Source organism: Trichechus manatus, unplaced genomic scaffold (assembly GCF_000243295.1).
Source record: "Trichechus manatus latirostris isolate Lorelei unplaced genomic scaffold, TriManLat1.0 scaffold00079, whole genome shotgun sequence".
NCBI lineage: Eukaryota > Metazoa > Chordata > Mammalia > Sirenia > Trichechidae > Trichechus > Trichechus manatus.
The window spans coordinates 7,386,255-7,391,750 of record NW_004444015.1 but is presented as its reverse complement, the minus strand read 5'-3'; positions in this window follow the sequence as shown (position 1 = coordinate 7,391,750).

The window sequence follows — 5,496 nt, the reverse complement described above, 5'->3', positions numbered from 1 at the left end:
TTTCTTTTGACTGCGTACCTCAGATCCAAATATGTTTCCTTGATAACATGACATTTTATTTTTTATTTACGACAGAGTAAGTAATCTCCATTTTCGAAGAAAAATAATCTTTTTGCTTAGCCCAAATAGTGTACCAGAGCACCCTGGTGTATCATAAACCCTTGAGGGAGGAGGAAGAAAAAAGTACCTTTTACTCCTTCTGATTCCTTTGTAGCAGAGAGAACAAAACACACAATAACATCCCAATAAAATATTTTACCACAAATAGATGAACAAGATGTCTCCCATCCTGTAGAACCTCCTGGATTCTATTCATTGCATCCTAATTTTCCTCCCCAGTCACATTCTTTTTGCTTGAGCTCCTTGCTTGTTTTTTTTTTTTTTTAAGGAATTTGGTTACAAAAACACCGAGAAATTTGCAGAATGTTTGTGTGTGTATATGTGCGTGTGTCTTTGGGTGTGTAAGGGGAGGAGGAAGAGAGAGACAGGAAAGGAGAGGAGAGGAGAGGGAATGTGAGAATGCTAGCTCTACAGATACAAACAGGCCTGCATTCAACTCCTGTCTCCTCTCTTTCTAGATGAGTGACTCTAACAAATCACTGAACTCTGTGACCCCACATTTCCTCATATGTAAATTAGGAATAACCATGGCACCTATTTCAAACAACTTAAAAAAAATTCAACAAATACTTCTTGAGCACTTACTCTGTGTCAGGCATTGTTCTAGGTGCTGAGGAAAAAACCCAAAAATAACCTCAGCACCTTCATGGAACTTACATCCTTGTAAGGAAACACACAAAATAAAATATGTAAGAAAATATTTAGTATGTTTGACAGCGATAAATGTTACGCAAAAAAAGCAGTAAGGGTTGTGGAGTACTGGGGTCAGGGGAGGATGGCCATTTTTAATAGGGTGGTCAGGGAAGGCTTTTCTGATTTGGTGGTCTTTGAATAGACCTGAGGGAGGTCAAGGCAAAGGCCATGCAGACTCTTGGAGAAGAGTGTTCCAGGGAGAGGGCACAGAAAGTGCGAAGACCAGAAGGTGGGAGGCAGGGCCAGATTACCCAATAAGCAAGGTATGCATGGGCCCAATTGTGCCTTCCCACCAATGCAGTGCACAATTTCACCTGTCCCCTACCGTATTAAAGATGTAGTGAAACCCATGTGAAATTGCTCACCACAGGTTAGCAAGTAAACAGAATTAAGCCCTTGAGTGCCTTGCTCAGGGCAAGCCTGTGCGTACCATGCTTGCTGGTTAATTGCCCCTGGCGCTGGGAGGGTATCTGGTGCATTAGAGGAAGCACATGGAGAGAAGTGTGGCAATCATGTAGGCTTTACAGGCTACTGTCAAGACTTTGGCTTTTACTTTGAGTGAAATTGGGAGCCATGGCAGGGTTTTGAGCAGGGGAGTGACGTGGTATGACTTGGGTTTCCAAAGGATTGCTCTGGCTGCTGTATTGAGAATAGACTGGGATAGAAGGAGGGTAGAAAGAGGGAGGCTAGCAAGGAAGTGGCAGACACATAATCTGCCATACACATAATCCGGGTGAGAGAAGGTGGGGAATAATATTAAAGGGAGTGAAAAGTGAGCATGGCCTGGATATATAGTATTGATGTCAGAGCCAACAGCATATTCTGACAGACTAGGTGTGTTGTATGAAAGAAAGAGTTGAGGAGACTCCCTGGTTTTTGACCTGAGCAACAGAAAGCTTCAATGCATCAATAAAAATACTCAGCACAGTGCCTGGCATGTATTTGGTGCCCAATTAATTACTAATGTATCTAGATGATCCCCAGAGCCTATCAGCCTATGGGTACAAAATGGGTCATATTCGTTGTAACCACCTACATTTCCTCAGCTCTTTGCTCCACCAGCTTGACTCATCAGTCAGCCTACCTCCGCTTGAAATGACATTCAAGGAAAGAGCCCTAGGTTGATTTTCAGACACCCTGGATCCTAGTCCAAGTCCACTGTTGGCCTGTGGTGTGATCCCAGGCAAGTCCCTTAATTGCTCAGCAACCAGGGATATTTATCGACCCAGTAGTGTCTGATAACATCTGCACTGCCTACCTCATAGGGTGGTGAAGGCAAAGCAAAACCAAACCGCCAATCATGATCCATGTGAAAATGCCTTGATTGTAAAAGTGTTTTAGAAATGCCAGGTTTATTAAGTGAGAATGTTCATTATAATGGCTATTCCTGCAGAGATTTTAATTTCAGATAGGAAAGACTGGCGTATAATTCTTGGTTTTCTTAGAATGACAGGCCTAAAGGCACTCTGAGTGCTAATCTTTTAGTGCTAAGCATCTCCTGTCTTCCATTTAAGAGTCTTTTATAGTCTTTGAAGCCATTATTAATTCACCTTCCAGCCATTCTCTCTTCAGGCTCAATAATCCTAGCTCAAATACCCCTGTCCTTATAGAATCTCCTCAACCCATTTTGTGACTCTAATGCTGGGTGGCAAATAGCTTTCATCTCTTTGGCCAATTCCAGTCTATTGTTGGAAGCTGCCTGGAGCATTGACTTGAGAAGGCATCCGAGGCCTTGTCCAGGCTCAGTGGTGAAGAACATCCTGATTAATATTCTTAGGAGGGAGAGGTGGCTGCATGCTTTGAATTTGACATCCCTGCTCCAAGCCTTCAGTTGGTTTTACTTCTAACCTTAGAACTCCAACAGCAGGCTGACCCAAGCTGACTGCTATGGATTTTCTTCTTGTTCTTTTTGATGCAATATAACTTTTTGCTAGCAACCCTCTTGTGCATACTCCTTCACCTCTCCAAACCTTAACTGCTCGCTAGGGCCTAGCTGGGGCCCAGGTTGCAAGGCTCCAGATTAAGGTTATTGAGTTAGTAGGAGAACTGGGATTTGAATTCAAATCTTTTGACTCCATATCTCTGCTATTCAATGTGTTGCTCTTATTTAGTATCTATTTTAATGTTCTGGACTGCCAGAAGAACGAACAAATTTATCTTGGAAGAAGTACAGCCAGAATACTCCTTAGGAGGGAGGATGGCGAGACTTCGTCTCATGTAGTTTGGACATGTAATCAGGAGGGACCAGTTCCTGGAGAAGGGCATCATGCTTGGCAAAGTACAGGGTCAGCGAAAAAGAGGAAGACCCTCAACGAGATGGATTGACACAGTGGCTGCAACAATGCGCTCAAGCATAACAACGATTGTGAGGATGGCACAGAACCGGGCAGGGTTTCTCTCTGTTGTACAATAGGGTTGCTATGAGTCAGAACCAACTCGATGGCACCTAAGAACAAAATTTTAGAGTTGCCCGTATTTGGCTTTCCTAATGAGATTTTAGTCAGTATTGGGTAGTGTTACGCGGTCCAGTCCTGGGGTCAGACAGATCAGAGTTGAAATCCATAGTGTCATTTACTAACAATAGGACACAGTTGAGTGCAGTGCCTTGTACATATAGACATGAGCTCATGAGGTAAGTACCATTATCACTTCCACTTTAGAGGTGAGAAAACAGACTGGAGAAACTTGGTCAAGGTCATACAACTAATACTCAGCAAAACTTGGATTTGGACACAGGTTGTCTTAGTGACGTAGTGATGCCGTAACAAAAATACACGTGGGCGGCTTTAAAGCACATAAATTTATTTTCTCACAATTCTGGAGGCTAGAAGTCTGAATTCAGGGTGTTTGGCACTAGGGGAAGGTCATTCTTTGTCTCTTTCAGCTTCTAGTAGCTGCCTACAATCCTTAGTGTTCCTGGGCTTGTAGATGGATCTGCCTCCATTGTCACATGGCACCTGTCTTCCGCCTGTGTGTGACTTTCTCTGTGTATGTTCTGCTCTTTTTATAATAGGATACCACTCAGAAGGGATTAGGTTTAGGACTTACCCTACTCCGGTGTGGCCATAATCAAAGAAAACCACTATTTCCAAACAGGGTCACATTCACAGGTACAGGGATTAGAACTTTAGCGCATCTTTTTTGGAGGACACAATTCAATCCATAACACAAGTTATCTCACTCCAGAACCCAAGCCCAAATTGTCCCATTATGCTTCACTTCCACCACCACCACCACCGTTACCATCATCGTCATCGTCATCTTCATCATCATCTGGTGAGTGTTTAGTAGGTATCTGGCATAGTACGAAGCCCTTTACAAGCGTTATCTGATTTACTTAATCTTTATAACAAACCTATGAGATACAAACTAAACAATGAACTAGATTTTTACATAACAAAAGTTATACGTGCACATGAGAAAAACTTTAAAGAAAACGAGAAGTGAAACTTTCCTTCCCACCTCCCTCTTCACCGCACTCTACACATGTAATCACTTTCAACAGTTTCTTTGGTATTCTTACAGAAATTTCTCGTGCCAATACAAGCGTATGTTGATATCCTTTGTTGCTTTTTTTACACTAATGGGATCATACTGTAAGTGTTTTTCAGCTACTTTTTTTCACTTAACATGGCTTGGAGCTTATTCCATATCAGCACCCGATTGATAGACATTTACATGTTTTCATCTAGGTGTTTTTATAATAATTTCTATTTCACAAATGGTGATGTTGAGGCACAGAGCAGTTAGGTATCTTGTCCAAGGTCACCCAGTTAGTAAGTTGTGAAACCGGGATTCATAATTTGGTCTGTCTGACCCTGGGGCCCACACTTTTAACCACCAGGCTCTGGCATTGCTAATTAATCCTGGGGGTGGTTGTATTCCTGAGTGTCCACCTTGAGAAATCATGACACCCTGATGTATGTGCCCATTCAAAGCACAGTCCACAGTTCCATAGCACTTTACAGCTTCCAAGTACTTCCACACACATACTATCATTTACTTTTTTTAAATAGACTTTTTTTTTTAGAGCAGATTTAGGCTTACAGAAAAATTGTACAGAAAGTACTGAGAGTTTCCATATGTCCCTTCTCCCCCCTGCACATTATTTCTCCTGTTATTAACATCTTGTATTCTTGTGGTACATTTGCTGCAATTGATGAACCAATATTGATACGTTATTATTAACTGAGGTCTGTAGTTTACATTATGGGTCACAGTTGGTGGTGTACAGTACTATGAGTTTTGACAAATGCATAATGTTATGTGTTTATTTCATTTCATTTTCACAAACATTTGTTGAGTTTCTGCTGTTTTAGGCCGAAACTTAAAAAGACGAATAAGACAGGGTCCCCGTTCTCAAGGCACTCACAGGCAGGTGAGAGAAACAGACTTGGAAATTGGTAATTACAATATCAGACAATAAAGTATATTCTAGTTTTTAATCAACTTTTATTCAACATGATGTGTACTAGTGATTGGCAGTTGATTTAAAAATTGATTAAATTGAGAGATCATAAAATATCATATACACAGACTTTAAACATTTTATTTTGATTTAAATATAGAAATATACATACTTGCCATCTTTTTTTTTTATTGTACTTCAGGTGAAGGCTTACAGAACAAATAGTTTCTCATGAAAGAGAAGTACACATGTTGTTTTATGACATTGGTTAACAA